The 17,128-nt window shown below is 32.4% G+C and overlaps 1 pseudogene; it reads right to left on the bottom strand.

Annotated features, from left to right (window-relative positions):
• LOC141522827 (olfactory receptor 4K15-like) overlaps window positions 1-17,128 on the bottom strand; it is a 37,878-nt pseudogene that overhangs the window by 1,360 nt on the left and 19,390 nt on the right.

Raw genomic sequence — 17,128 nt, 5'->3', positions numbered from 1 at the left:
TGTAAATTGAATGCTATAAGAGTAAACCCCTTCCGCCCCAAGAAGATGAGAAAACTCAAGGAAAGAGAGAGAGAGAGAGAGAGAGAGAGAGAGAGAGAGAGAGAGAGAGAGGAAAAAAATTGTACTTCAGTCTGTGTTCAGATTTCAATGACTCTTTCAATGAGTTGCTTTCTTTATCTTAAGTCCAACTGAGAAGTTGCTTCAATATTTTTCCCTCAGTTGCTATTATTAAATGTACCTCCACTCTATTTACCCCAATCTCATTTATTCTATTCTCTCTCTCCTTTCATCATGGCCCTGTCCAAAGGTATGTTGAATCTGAGTACTGTCTCCCTCCATATTCACTCTCTTCTATCACCTATTCCCCCCCATTCCATTCCCCCATTCCCCCTAATCCCATCGTTTTCCTCCCATCCTTCTCCAGGAAAAGATAGATTTCCTCACCCTATTAAATGTGTATGTCATTTCCTCCCTGAACCATTTACATTGAGAATGAAGGCTCACTCATTCCCCATTACCTCCCCGCCTCCACTCCATTGAAAAAGCTTTTTCTTGACTCTTAGGTGAAATCTCTCAGCTTCTTCTTCATCTCCTCTCCCTTCCTCCCAGTACTTTCATTTATCACCCATTGACTCCATCTTTTTAGTATATTATACCATTATATTCCACTCCTTCCTGTGTCCTGTCTATATATACTCCTTCTAACAGGTCTTATAAATGAGAAAGTTAACATGAGCTATCAATATCTTCTTCCCTTGCAGGAATATAAACAGTTCAACATCATCAAGTTCCTCATGGTTAGTCAGTCTCTTCCACTACCTCTATGGTTCACCAGAGTCCTGTACATGGAGATCAAACTTTCTGTTCAGATCTGGTAATCTCAATAGGAAAGTTTGAAAGTCCCCTGTTTCATTGAAAGTCCATCTTTTCACCTGAAAGAGCATGTTCAGTTTTTCTGGATAGTTGATTCTCAGTTGTAAACCAAGATCTTTTGCCTTCCAGAATATCATATTCCAATCTCTACAGGCCCTTAATATAGATGCTGCCAGATCCTGTGTAATTCTGACTATGGAGCCTTGGTAGTTGAATTGCTTGTTTCCTGGCAGCTTTTAGAATTTTCTCTTTGATTTGTGGGCTTTGGAATTTGGCTATAATATTCCTGGAAGTTTTTCTATTGGGATCTCTTTCAGTGTGTGACCAGTGAATTCTCTCAATTTCTATTTTGCCTTCAGCTTCTAGGATCTCAGGGCAATTTTGTTGTATTATTTCTTGAAAAATGAAGTCTAGACTCTTCTCCTGGTCATGGATTTCAGATAGCCCAATAATTTTTAAATTATTGCTTCTGAATCTGTTTTCAACGTCGCTTGTTTTTCCCATGAGATATTTCACATTTTCTTCTAATTTTTGGCTTTTTTGGCAGAGTTTTATATCTTCCTGCTTTCTTGCAAAGATCACCTTCCTTTAGTTCCATTTTGCATTTGAAAGAATTATTTTCTTCTTCATCTCCTTTTCTAGATGGCAAATTCTGCTTTCTAAGGCATTGTTCTCCTCATTTGCCTTTTGTTTTGCTTTTTCCATTAAGCCTAAACTGGTTTTTAATATATTATTTTCTGTAGTATTTTTTTGTATATCTTTCACCAAGTTTTTGATTTGGTTTTCATGATTTTTCTGCATCGTTCTCATTGCTCCTCCCAATTTTTCATCCACCTCCCTTAATTGCTTTTCAAAGTCTTTTTGAGTTCATCCATAGTCTGAGCCCATTTTCTATTTCTCTTGGAGGTTTTGGAAATAGAAGCTTAGATTTTGTCATCATCTGAATATGTGTTTTGAATTTTGATTCGACTAAAGTAATTCTCTCTGGTCAGATACTTCTTTTTCTGTTGTTAACTCATTTCCCTCAGTACAAGAGTATTTTACAGTACTTCCAAGGCTTTGGGCTTGCTTTTTTTTGGGGGGGGGCACCTCACTGGGACCTTTATTCCTCCAAGGTCTTATGCTCTCTAGCCTGTGCTTTGATATATAGATGACCACAGCACTTCCTTCTGCCCTAGGGCTATAAGGAGAGCTCCAGCTTGGTTATTTAGTATGGAAGCCCCAATGGCAATATCTGAGTGTAGGCAAACAGGAGAGTGCAACCCCTGGGAGAGCAGAGAAATCCCTGCAGACTTTCCTTACCATCTCTGGGGGTGCAGGCTGCTTTCTCCCAATTATTGCTGCAGATTCTGTGGCAGTACTTCTCACTCCACAGTCAATGTGCAGCAGAGTTCTCTCACCACCCCTTCAAGCTATTGCTGGTGATCTCTGGGCTGGATTGGGCTGGGCTGCACTGCAGCTTTTTTTCCAACCCCTGGTCCCAGTGAAACACACCTTTCCTTTGGAACTTCTAAGTTGTCTTGGACTGGGAAAATATATCACTCAGTCTTTCTTTGGAATTTGCCCCTCTAAATTTTGGCTAGAGCCATCCTTTGTTCATTTTTTTTGGCAAAAGAGCATTAAATCTCATCTCCAATGGAAACCCAACTTTCATTTGAATATTTCGAACAAAGGAAAATCCATTTTTTTACCTGTTGACTATTTATAAGTGTTAAAACTATTTTCATATGTTAAGATACTTGTTTCCCTTTAACTTTTATCTTCTGCTCTTAGTTTTTGTCTAAATAGCCTAATTTAAATAGAACAAGTCTTAATGTTCCAAAACTATGTTTCTTGTACAGTATCTGAAAAGTAACAAATTAATAACTAATTTATATCATTTAATGAAATTCTAAAACATAATTAAGCCAGTATCTGTGATGATTGGGACCATTCAATCAACCATCTTATGTATTAGAGCAGGTCTATCTAAGATGCAGCTGAGGGGTGATTTTATGGGTGGTGCCCATGAATGTACTAAATACTTTACGAAATAAAGGCAAGTTATCACAGAGCTCTTGCTACAATGTCAAAAACAAATATATTGTCTGCTGTTTCAATAATTTTTTTTTAAGTAAGTTTGGGCAGTCCTGAATTAGCCTATGTCTTTAGCTTCAAAAGGATCTTGTAATCACCCTAGGCATTTTCACAATCATCCCTAAGCATCTGTAAAAAGTTCAATCATATTTGATTCAGCTATGAATATCACATCCTTTTAATCTTGTCTACATGCCCTGGCACCAAGAAACCTCTCATTTTAAAGACTAATTTTGGGAGCAACTAGGTGCTTCAGTGGATAGAGTACTGACCTTAGAATCAGGAGGACCTGAATTCAAATCTGGATCAGATCCTTATTAATTACCTTGTCCTGTGACCTTGGGTAAGTCACTTAACCCCATTGTCATGCCAAAAATCAAAAGAAAAAGACTAATATCAAAATAACAATTACACTAGCTAATAAACAATCAATTCCTTAGATTTCACTGATACAAGTTAAATTGCCTTCTATATAAATTTAAATATTTTCTTTAATTAGAAGGTAATTCTCTTCCATTTCCTTTTGACCAGCATCTCCAGTGCTTTTCAGAGGTCAAACTGGACAAATCTTAGATCAATTTCATTAATCTTAAATAACAACTATAACTCATATGATCATAACTCAGTCTTGGAACTCAAAGAAGTCTAGATAAGATTATGACATAAGAAGAATTTTCTTCTAATTAATAAATCAAATCCAACAAAATGGATACATGTTTTATATTTAAAGAGTGCTGTCTTAGGCAAATTAAGGAAGAATGGAATAGTTTAAATCTTGGATTTATAGATAATGGAAGAATTTATGATTAAGATAGAGAACAAGAGTACTAGAGGCTGTAAAATGGATAATTTTTGATTTCATTAATATTACAGGTGCTTTTTTTGCAGAGACAAAATCAAAGCAAACAAAATTAAAAGGAAAGAAAAAACTTTTACAGCAGCTTTCTCCACTGAAGAACTCATTTTTCAAGTATATAGAGAACTGAGTCAAATATATATAAAAAATTTACATATTAAATAATATTATATAATAACAAAAGTCATTCCTAAATTAGAAAATGGTGCAAATTAAAACATCTCTGAGGACCACTTCATATCTAACACAGAAAAGGAGAGTGACAAATGTTGGAGGAGATGTGGAAAAATTGGGACACTAATGCACCATTGGTTGAGTTGCACACTGATCTAAACATTCTGGAAAGCTTTTCACGACTTTGCCCAAAGTGTTAAGAACTATGCATAGCCTTTGACCCTTAAATATTCCCTAAGTAGCAGTCTTCTATGAATTTCAAGTTAGATTCCAGGTTCAAGAGATGAAAGTTCAAGATTGGGAAGACATGAAGGGAAAAAATGGTCTCCATCATAACCTTCTCTTCTCAGGACTGAAAATATTTCTTGCAGACTGGGGTTGAAGAAGAAAAAACAATAAATATTTTTTTTTCAATCTCATTTGGAGCCAAACACAAGGATAGCTCTTGCCATATGTGGAGTCACCTTTACAAGTGAACCCCACACTCTTCTCTACATAGTTTAGCTCCATAGTTAAAAAAGAAATATGCATGATTTGGAACTTATTAGTAACAGCTAAAAAAATCATATAGGTATATTCAGTATGAAAGAGTGTACATATAACATATAGGGTTAAAGATTGGGGTTTTTTGTTGGGCATTTTTTGGAAAAAGTAGAATTGAAATTATAGTTTTTAGAATTGAAAGGAGTCTTGTGGTTTAGTCATTTTCAATTGTGATCCATTCTTTGTGACCTTACACCTTTACTTGCCAAAGATATTGGAGTGATTTATCATTCCTCCTCTAGCTGATTTTATTGATGAGGAAACTAAGGCAAACAAACTGACTTGCCCAGGGACACACAGTTAATAAGTACCTAAGGCCAGATTTGAACTCTGACTATAGGTCCAGCACTCTATCCATTGTACCACATAGATGCTTAGATCAATTAATGCAATTCTTTCACATTATTAATTATAATTATAATTTCTAAATCTGTAATGATTTGCTTTAGTTTCTGAACTCTCATCTAGTAATCTTTTCACATGATCATATTGCCATGGTAGAATCATATTATTCTCATTTGCAGTCTGCAACAGCTTCACAGGGATAGGTTGAAATGAAATATGGCCTCTCCATAAAAATATATTTATGATAAATTAATACATATTAAGTTTTAGAGGAATAACATTTAACTTAAACAAAAGTACTATTTAGGTTCTTCTTCAAAAAGAGTACAATTGAAAAAAAGCAAGGGAGTCAAATCTGCTCAAATACCCACAATATTAGAGAATCAGACTCTTTATCTGCTCATTCCTCTGGTCTTCTCTCAAAAATAATAAATATGAGAAAGTTTTAAAATCACCTTGAGAAGATGAGATGCTTAGTCAGTCACTACCAATATAGTCACATTATCAAAGTACCTTTTAATCCAAATTATTTAATTATATCTTGTACTGCTTTCTGCAATTCTTCAAAATCCTATGTATAATAAAAAAACGTTAAATCTTAAGGAAAATCATATGAAGTCTTGTCTTTCTAGTTTTAGTAATTTGTATAAAATAACATAAAAAACAGTCAGGAAATGTCAGAAGGCAAATTTCATGTAATAATGTATAAGAATAAATGTGAATTACCTAGAAAACAAAATTATACATAGACCAAGAAACAAAAGCAATTAATATTTTATTGACAGAAAGTCTATTAAGTATAGAAAGTCATAGCTAGGTAAAAACAAAGAGGGTGATTTTAAATATATGGTGTATCAGCATTCCCCAAAACGGAAGACCAACATTCATTTCCCAATAGATAGTTTGTTAAAGGATATGAATTGTAATGTCTGAAAAGCTGTGAAAGCTATTAATGATTAGATAAAAAGTACTATAAATCACTAACAACAGAAATGCAATGTAAGATAATATTGAAGGATTTTGAAGCACCCAGAAAATTGGAAAGGATACCAAAAGCTATAAAGATTCAATTTTAGATGGTCTTCAGGAAGACATTATAATGATTTACTGGTATAATGGAGGGCTATAAATTGGGCACAAGATTCTGGAAAATAATTTGGAATTTTAGAATTTTGATAAAAAAACACCTAAAATGATCATACCTTTTGACTTAGAATTCCTACAATTAAGCACAGATCTCAAAATTAGTAAGGAAAAGAAAAATAAAGAAATTAAATTTTTTAAAACATTTATAGAAAAAAAATATTTTGTGTTGGTAAAGTACTGGCAATAAAGTGGGAGTCCATTAACTGGGAAATTCCTAAGCATATTGAGGATGGAATATTATTGTACTTCTAAAAAATGACAACAATTCAAAGAAAAATAGAAAGACATCTACTGATGCAGAGAAAGGTAAAACCCAGAAAAACAATATTCATAATATCTGAAAAATAAAAAAGAAGAGAACAAGAAAGTAAATATAATCTTACATATATTTCATACAAAAAGAGGTGAGAATATGTATCTCCCTCCTTTCTACCTAGGGGTAGACTGAAGAGAGTGAAATGTGGCATGTACTGTCATATGTTGTTAATGTATGAAATAGATTTAACAAATCTTTTTCAAAAAAATATTTGTTCCAGGGGAAGCCTTTCTGGGTAGATAAAAAGGATGCACATATTTGTAAATGAATTCAGTATATAAACAAATAATATTTTTTAAAATCTCTGAATATTTATCAAAATTCAAAAATTAAGAAAAGAAGTAAAATTCAAGGTTGAAGGAGTTGTGGAACAATTGTAAACAATGCAATGATAAAATTGCAAAATAATTAAGTCATTTTGCAAAACAATTTATAAATGATCAGCAAATAGCCATTTCCTCACAATCAATAATTCTAATGCTTAGAATTTGCTGAATTTAATCTAATTTAAAGAAAAATATTTTTCTATCTATATTAAAATGATTTGTTATTATATAAAGAAGGAAAGTGTGAGAATATAAAATGTCAATTTCCACTTTTCATTCAGGATCTGAGATTCAACAATACAATTAAGAATATGAAAGTAAGGAGCACAATTAAAAAAAAAATACTCCGTGGAAAATACAGAAACAGAAGGGAAGATCTATCTATCTATCTATCTGTATACATATATATGCATCAAACTATATAAGAAGAATTTTGAACAGAAACAAAAAAAATCAAATTAAATGTTTATAGGAATAAGTTTTAAAATGATCATTTGTCTTGATATTATTTTTCTTCTAAATTAAAATAAAGCAAGATTAACTGGTTTTATTAATATTTTATACTGAATTCATAATGAATCATTTACACTTGGAGAAACTAATTTTTAAAAAATATGTTGTCTTTTGGGGATATCTAGTAATGTCTAAATATAGATGTAATAAATTATTCCTACTTATTACTTTTAAATTAAATTATTAATTAAATTAAATTAAATTACCCTTAAAATTCTGATTTCCAGAATTCAGCAATGCTTTATTAACTCCTTTGACTTGATTTTATTTTTCTGTATTTGAAAGGAATAGCATTAAATTCTTTTAAAAATTATTTAATTCAAAATTTTCTCTTACTTAATCCAGACTTTGCTTGTCCTTAATCTAAATGATAGAAAATTTTCTTTTGGTATTCAGTCTTATTAGAAGATTTAAAAATTTAAAAATTAGAAGAAACACAAATGTTTGGGGAAAATTTTGTTTTGCTTTAATAATAATTTATTTCATTTTTTAAAAACTTGAAAAAAGTTTTAATTTAGAAGCTAATAGATAATGAGAACTTCATATAAGTATAGTGGACTAGACAGATCATTCATTGAGGATTCAGCACATTTGACAGTTCCAGCTTTGCCAAAAACTGTGACTTTTAATACAGTACTTATCTTCCATGAATCTAATCTCCTTCCTGGACCCAGAATGAAGTAGTGAATTGAATTCAGGTGCTGCCCTTAGGATGTAGACTGTCTTTTCTAGCTAATTCATAAGCAAGTAACTTAATGTTTCAGAGGTTCAGGCTCCCTTATTACATGTTGGTTGGAATACATTCACTATTTAACGCCAAAAGATTATTGGGAGAAGAAAAGGAATTTGGCTAACCTTAAAGCTTTACTTAGAGATAAAGTATTAGTATATTTACAAAGAAAAAATAATTTGGACAAAATGATCTCTAAGATCTCTTTTGCTTCTTCAACACATAGATTCTATGACTCTATATTCCATGACCAGTATTCTCATGCATTTCCAGAAATCTGATATAGACTAGAAACTGATTTCTGATTTTAATGAACTTTCAAAAAAATCTCTTCATTTTTTTCCACTGCTTCCTTAGGGGGAAAATTATTTCTTTTTAAAAAATCTTTAAGTAGTGGGTTATTGATTAATTAATTAGGAAAGGGGCCTATTAAATAGCATAGAACCAGGAGTGTGTTGATAAGGACTTATCAATGGTTTTTCTGAATACATTATACAAATGCATGTACAAATACGTACATATGTCCCATATACAAATGTATGTCTGCCTGCCTACATGTATATATATACATATGTATAATGTGTTTTGTGTATAACATTCAAAGTAGAACTTTAAATTCAATTAAGTCTTAAAGTCAGGCCTATTTTGTAGCATTTGTTGATAGCTGATGTGTAAATTCTCACACTAAAATTTTTTTTTTAGGTTTTTTTGCAAGGCAAACGGGGTTAAGTGGCTTGCCCAAGGCCACACAGCTAGGTAATTATTAAGTGTCTGAGACCGGATTTGAACCCAGGTACTCCTGACTCCAAGGCCAGTGCTTTATCCAGTACGCCACCTAGCTGCCCCTTAAAATTTTAACCAAAAAAAAAATTAACAGTAGAATCTCATAAGTCACTCAGGTTGACTTAAGCACAAACTTGTAAAGGATTTTTTGCCCAAGTAGAAATGATGCAGGAGCCAACCAATTAGTGTCTAACAATGTACTATCAAATATACTGTTTAATCAATCCAAGCATATCTCTCCACCTATCCAAAAGGAATTAGCACTTTATAAAGCATCAAAGTAAAGATAATGAAGAAAAGGAGAATGAAACCAAGCCTCTATATTGCTCTTGATTTGCAATTTCAAGACTAGTTATTCTATTTATTTTTCCAGAGCCTGATTCTTTACTTGATCCTTGGTAACTAGCCAATGCTGTTTTCTTTTCCCTTAGCTCCCTTTTCTGCTTTTCTGGCATATCATATTCTTCTTATATGCGAAATCATTTTTTGTACATCCATCTCACTACCTAGTTAAGGGTCATCAAGCATTTCAATCTACGAGCCTCTGACCTGTAGTTCAATCCAAAAATACAACCAGACACCTTTGAACTCTAAAAGAGTAATCCAAACAAAACATTTAAAATGGTATGAAAGAAACAGCTTAGGGAAGGCTTAATTCCCAAGCCTGACTTGGGAAAGAAAAAATACTAGGAAAAGCAGAAAGATTCAGAATAAAGCCAACTCTAGTATTCATATACAAAGAAACAAATAACAATATTCTTGTTTAAATAATTTGAGAAGGTCAAAGAATAAAGTAGATAGTTTACCATATACATAGGTTACCCTATGACCAAAAACTTCTTAGTTGATGACAGATTATCTTCTCTCTATTCTGATTTGACAAAAGAAGAGATAAAAGGGAAATATGTAGGCTAAGTCGACATTGAGATTCATGTAAGATTATCACTATCTCTTTGACATATATATTTACTGCAGGAAGAAGTACAGATAAGTCTTGAAGATGAATCACAAGCTATGTTCCTATGGGACTTCTTTGTGAAGTGAGTTATCCTAAACACAGAGCATCATCTAGAACTGAACTTTTTTTTTCAAATTTAAATGAAAAGCAACACTTAGGAATCCAGTTAGAAAAGCTCCAAATAATGAAATCTTTTTAAAGCTCCTAATCTTCAGCAATGAGCTTAAAAATATCTGCATTTCATTATCTCAACTTATATATTCTGTCAATAGCTGAAGTCTTCCTTGTTGCACTCAACCTAAAGAAAGCTTCCAACCCTCATATTCCTCATATTATGCAATTCTCCATTTTGCCTTTATCATGAACTAGCTTTTATACTATGTATTTGTGAGTATAGCATACAGCTTCTTTTCTTCCACTTCTCTAATATATTGCAAGCTCAAGTAAGGACTGCATTGGTTTTGATCATTCCAAACCAAGAACATAAAAAAAAATTTTTGAATAAATTTTTTTGTTGAAATAGTTGACTTATCTATGATACTGGGTTGATTTCATTAACCATTTTGAATTCTAACTCCATACCAGAGACTGATTTATATAGTATTAAAAATGGAATAAATAAATGAATACAAGCTTTTATGAAGCATTTACTATATGCCAATCTCTATGATAGTAGATGGGGATATAATTTGAAAGTAAGATAATTCTTGCTTTAAAGGAGTCTAAATTCTTATATTGGAGAAAACAACTCCAAGTAGGATGGAAAAGTTTTGACCCTTTTGACACAGTAGCAAAACAGAGCACAATGTATTTTCTTTAATGTCATTTCTGACTGATAAAAGTCATATCAGTTTGCGATGCTAATCATTTCACAGTTTCAATGACTTTGATAATGTGAACTTTCTTTTCTGATACTTTAACAGCTAGTTGTAGTGCTTGAAGGACAAGTTATTAAGTTGCATCTCAATAAGCTTTGCTTTTCAAAGCATGGTTCTGGCAGCATTGCTTTTAGTCCAAAGGCTCTTAAGTGCTGGCATGTGTATTGTCTCCATCAAGATTTGAGGAGAGATGGCAATAAAGGTACTAGTGGTGGTTTTATTTACTTGGTACATTATGTCTTCTATCTACCCCTCAGAATGCCTTGCTACTTCAGTCAGATGGTTGGCAAAGATGTCTGACACTTTGTGTATTGAAACTGCTTCTCTGAATGCTAACTTCAACTGGTTGTATTAGAAACAGGACCAGTGGCCTGGGAGTGTTACTACTTCCATGTGCTACTATTTCTTGTTTAAATAATTTGAGAAGGTCAAAGAATAAAGTAGATAGTTTAACCATATACATAGGTTCTCCTATGACCAAAAACTTCTTAGTTGATGACAAATTATCTTCTCTGTATTCTGATGTCTTTTGGTAATAGTTAATCAACAGTTTCTTTTTTGATGATAAGGAAAAAAGATCTGTTTTTCACAATGATTGATCCCCTCAGTCAAGGCTACAAGGTTAGAAAGGAAGATTTATTGGTGGAGGTGGCAGAGAGGGAAGAGGTGGGACATGATTATTGTAAAAAGTCTTTGCTTCAGGGTCCTGGGATATTCTCTCTATATTTTATCTGAAGTGAGATTAAAATGATACAGTTAGAAGGCTAGGGTAGTGTCAGGTTGTGAAGAACTTTGAATATTTATCAAAAGCATTTGAGTTTTATTTTAAAACTAGTAGGAAATTGCTGGATATTTCCAAGTAGATAAGTGATAATGAAAGATTGAGACATAATAAAAAACTACTAATAGTGGGATGACTAAAAAATAGAAAGCAAAGAATGTGAAGTAAGGAGGATTTCTTAGAAGGTCATTAAAATTTGCCAAATGGCAAAAGCTCTTATTCAGGTGGCAGCAGTTGAAAAAGAGATTTTTAAAACCAAATGACTGAGTGGTGAGGAAAAAAGGTAGATAATCTGGTTAAAATGACTAAAGATAATATCAAAATTAAAAGATTAAAGGAAATTCTGAATCATGTGAACAGCAAATGGAGGATTAGACACCATTTCTGATCATAATTTTTTTCTTAAAACTCTTCAAAATAGAAATTATTCACCAAAGATAAAGTTACATCAGTTCTCCATGAACATCCAGAATTCAAAAGAAAGTTCAAAAACAAAAGAATGTCACTTATTACCCTGAACTCAATTAGCAAACCTTCCCAACTTCACTACCAATAAATGAAGTGGTGAGGCTATACAAGCTCAGCTAAGGGCACAAAATCAACTTAAAACATAATCCACTAAGATGAGCTCCCCCTACATTCCCTCCATAACATCACTTAAAATATCACTTCAAATCAAATTTTAGAGTGGCAGAGCCAATGGAAGTTTACAGAGAGTTATTTTCCCAATCTAAGACAACATAGGAAGTTATAAAAAAAGTTCTATGATGTGGAAGAAGTTAGCAAGGATGAAACAATTTCAATGGAATTAAGTGATGGTGACAGAAGCAGCATGTAGTTTTTAGAACTCTAAAGTCAAAGATGGTGTGCATCTCTGTCAGCTTGTCAGAAACACCTTACAAGGTACCTCTGAGGTAGCACTTAGATACACCTCCATTGCCAAATTCACTTCCATGTCATGTATTTCAAGTACAGTGAGAATAACTTTTAGTCAAGAGGGAAGAGAGACCTGGGCAGCTAGATGGCTCAAGGGATAGAGGATCAGACTTGGGGTCAGCAGGATCTGAGTACAAATCTGGCCTCAGACAATTGATGCTTTCTAGCTGTGCGACCATGGACAAGTGACTTAATCTTAATTCCCTTAAAATTAAAAAAAGAGAGAGATAATAGAAGTTCTGAGGGTTAGTATCACTTCCAAAATCAAAGGATCAGGTACTCTGAAAATCAGTATCACTTCTCATTCCAAGGAAGGAGGGAATCTGAACAGTAGTATTTAGGCAGTACAAAAGGTTCAGGGTCCTCCCTTCCTGGGTAAAATCCAAAGTGAATACCAAGAAAGCAGTGTCCATAATTTTCACTGAAAAGGAAGAAAGTAAAGTAATTATTAAGAATTATTTTGCTCAATTGCATGCTAATAAAACTGACAATATACATAAAAATGATAAATATTTGCCAGCATAAATTGCTGAGATTAACAAAAAGAAAATAGAATACTTCAATAGTCCTATCTTATAAAAGAAATTGAATAAACTGTAAATCAATTATTTAAGAAAAAAGTTCCTTGGACCAGATGGATTCACAGTGAATTTGACCAAAGATTTAAGGAACATTTAATCTCAATTCTATATAAAGTATTTGAAAAAAAGATATAGATATATTTCTCTAATGAATAGTGATGCAAAAATTTTAAATAAAATACAAGCAAGCAGATCACAGCAATATATCAGCAAGATGATAAATTATGAACTGATAATTTATAACAGAAATTTACAGATGTTTTAACATTATGAAAATTATTAATATAATTTATCAAATTGGGGGCAGCTAGGTGGTGCAGTGGATAGAGCACTGGCCCTGAAGTCAGAAGTATCTGAGTTCAAATCCAGCCTCAGACACTTAATAATTACCTAGTTGTGTGGCCTTGGGAAAGCCACTTAACCTCATATGCCTTGCAAAAAAAAGTATAAAAAAAAGAAAAAGAAAAAAAGTTCCTTGGACCAGATAGATTCACAGTAAATTTGACCAAAGATTTAAAGAATGTTTAATCTCAATATATACAAACTATTTGAAAAAGGAACAAACTATAGATAAATTTCTCTAATGAATAGTGATGCAAAAAATTTAAATAAAATACAAGCAAGCAGATCACAGCAATATATCAGAAAGTTCATAAATTATGAACTGGTAATTTATAACAGAAATTCATCAGTGTTTTAACATTAGGAAAAATATCAGCAAAACTGATCAAATTGGGAGTGGCTAGGTGGCACAGTGCTTAGAGCACTGGCCCTGGAATCAGGAGTACCTTAGTACAAATTCGACCTCAGACACTTAATAATTACCTAGCTGTGTGGCCTTTGGCAAGCCACTTAACCCCATTGCCTTAGAAAAACCTAAAAAAAAATTGATCAAATCTATAATAATGATAAAAATATCAATAAGGAAAACATGCAGAAAAAGGTTTTTTTTTAATAAAAATAAGCATTGATCTCTACTAAAAGCTCTGGAAAACATAGAAATTAATTGAAGCACTCTTTTTTTTTTAGGTTTTTTGCAAGGCAAACAGGGTTAAGTGGCTTACCCAAGGCCACACGGCTAGGTAATTATTAAGTGTCTGAGACTGGATTTGAACCCAGGTACTCCTGACTCCAGGGCCATGAAGCACTCTTAAAATGATGAATAGAATCTTTGTGAAGCTAAGAGTAAGCATTACCTATAACAGAAATGAACTTGAAACCTTGCCAGTAAGATCAAGAGTAAAAAAAAAAAAAGATAGTATCACCCACGAGAAGTCAGGTGTGCATCTGAACATTGATTGAGAGCCAGGTTGAAAAGATGTGACATGAACACTTAGTGCCTTGAAAGCCAACACTTAATGTCCTGAAAACCATCTCTTCACTTTATTGTTGAATATGCAGACTTTTATAATAAAACTTATCTCAGACATGACAAGTCAGATGGAACCCAGCTGCATAGCTTCCCTGATTAAATTTATGATATTTATCCTTCAAAGCCTGTAGACTTCTTTATCAGAAAGTTTCCCACACCTCTAGCTCCACAGATGTTTAGATCAGGCTTCACTTCCATTTAATGAGCAAGAATACATGCATATCTCTGGTGACCTTTGTCACTAGACACATCTTCACTCCTGGGGCTGACCCTCAACAGGATAGTAGTTAACATTATAATTCAATAATTCTCTAGACATGAAAGACATAACAGTAAGAACAGTAAAAGAAACTAAAGGAGTCAAAAAAGCAATAAGGATGCAAAGCCATCACCTTTTGCATGTGGTGTGGTGGTATACATAAAAAAACCTTAGAGAATCAACTAAAATATTAGTTGCTGCAATTAACAATTTTAGCAAAGTTGAGGACAAAAAATAGACCAGCAAAAATCAACAGCATTTCTGTATATTACAATCAAAAGCCAGAAGGAAGAGATAGAAATAGAAATACTATTTATAATAATGGGAAACAATACTTGGGAGTCTACCTGCCAAAACAAATCCTATTTGAACACAATTCCAATATTTCCTTCTGCACACACACACAAAAAGACAGAATTGAAGGTATATTAATTGTTCAAGGTTAGGTTGAGCCAATATAATAAAAATGACCATTCCTCCTATAAATTTACTCATTTAGGGTAACACCAAGCTACCAAAGAATTATATTATACAACTGTAAAATACAGGAAGAAAAATTTTGTGGAAAAAAGGCAAGATTTTCAAGGAAATCAAAGAAAAATATGTTAAGAATACTGAAGTAGCAATTCTAAATTTCAAACTGTATTACAAAGAGGTCATCATCCAGATAATCTGGTGCTGACTAAGAAATTGAGTGTTGGATCAATACAATAAGTTGAGCACATAGTAGTAAATAACCATTGTAATCTACTATTTAATGAACACAAATACCTAAGTTTTGGGGAATAGAACTTACAACTATTGGACAAAAATTTCAGGGACTACTTGAAAAGAGTTTGGCAGAAAATAAGCATTCACCAAAATTTCACATCATATACTAAAATTGGGTGAAAAATACAAATTATTTAGACATAAAATGGAATTTGTAAATTAATGAGGCAGAAAATATATATTTTTAAAATATTTCATTTACATATTGAAGTTTTCTTTGATTACTGCTTCTCTCTTGCCCTCTAAGATCTATTTCTGTTTTTTAGAAGGCATGAATATTAGTTTATTGCATTTGAATTACCTCTTTTTAAAAATTATTTATCCAATTACATGTAAGATAGTTTTCAATAATCATTTTGGCAAGATTTTTTATGTATCACATTTTTCTCATCCCTCCATTCCCTCCCCTTTCCATGACAATGAGTAATCTGATATAAGTTTTACATATACATTCATGTTGAACTTATTTCCATATTATTCTTGTTGTGAATGAAGAATCAGAATAAAAAAAGAGAAGAAAAAACATAAAACAAATTTTAAAAATTGAAAATTGTAAGTTTTGGTTTGCATTCAGACTCCATAGTTCTTTCTCTGGATGTGGATGTCATTTTCCAACAGAAATCTTTTAGAATTGTCCGTGATCACTGTATTGCTGAGAAATCCAAATAGTTGATCATCACATAATATTTCTGTTAATGTGTACAATATTCTCCTGGGTCCATTCACTTCACTTAGCATCATTTGATGTAAATCATGTCCAGGTTTTTCTGAAATCCTTCTTCTCATGATTTCTTATAGAACAATAGTACTCCATCACAACCATATACCACAGTTTCTCAAGTCCTTTATCAAGTCAATTCCTCAAGAATTTCCAATTCTTTCCTCCAGAAAACAAGAAATGTAAATATTTTTGTGCACATGGGTCCTTTTCCCTTTTTTATATTCTCTTTGAGATACACAATTAGTAGTGATATTGAATATATAGCTTTATAGTAATTTTGGCATAGTTCCAAATTACTGTATATAATTATTAGATCAGTTCACAGCTCCTCCAACAGTGCATTAGTGTTCCAGTTTTCTCACATGGTGTTTTCTCAAAGTATGTTCCAGTATTCTCCAACATTTAGCACTTAACATTTTTGTCTTATTTGACAAGATATATTATGAGGTGACAGCCCAGAGTTATTTTAATTTGTATTTTTATAATTAATAATTATTCAGAGCATCAAAAAATTTAAATCATAGATGATGGAAAAATTTATGAACAAACAAGAAATGAAAAGTTTTATAGGATATACAATGGACAATTTTGATTACACAAAATTAAAAAATGGTTGCCCAAGCAAACCTAATGCAACCAAAATAAGAGGGAAAACAGGATCACTGGGGTTTCCCAAATATAGATTGAATTTCACAAAAATTTAAGGAACTGAAACAAATTTTTAAAGATAAGATTCTTTCCTCAATTTATAAATAGTCAGAGTATATAAATAGAAAAATTTCAGAAGAGATCAATGTTATCAGACACAGCAAAAAATTCTCTTAGGTTCACCTGATTATAGAAAGGCAACTTAAAATCAACTTCACATCTATCAGTTTGGCTAATGTGACAGAATAGGAAAAAGACAAATATTGGAGGGAATGTGGGAAAATTCAAATGTTGATGTGCTCTCGGTGGTGTTATGATCTAGTCAAACCATTCTAGAGAACAATCTGGAACAATATCTAAAGTGTTACAAAAAAATAAGTATGCCCTTTGACCCTGCAATAACAAATCTAAGTTTATATTTCGGAGACCAAAGGAAACAAAATAGAATTAAAAATATTCAAAGTAGTTCTTTTGTTGGTGTCAATTAAGGGAAAGTTGAGAAGATGTCCATCATTAGGGAAATGAGTAAAAATATTGCTATA

This window comes from Macrotis lagotis, chromosome 4 (genome assembly GCF_037893015.1).
Source record: "Macrotis lagotis isolate mMagLag1 chromosome 4, bilby.v1.9.chrom.fasta, whole genome shotgun sequence".
NCBI lineage: Eukaryota > Metazoa > Chordata > Mammalia > Peramelemorphia > Peramelidae > Macrotis > Macrotis lagotis.
This window is presented reverse-complemented; position numbering and strand designations above follow the sequence as displayed.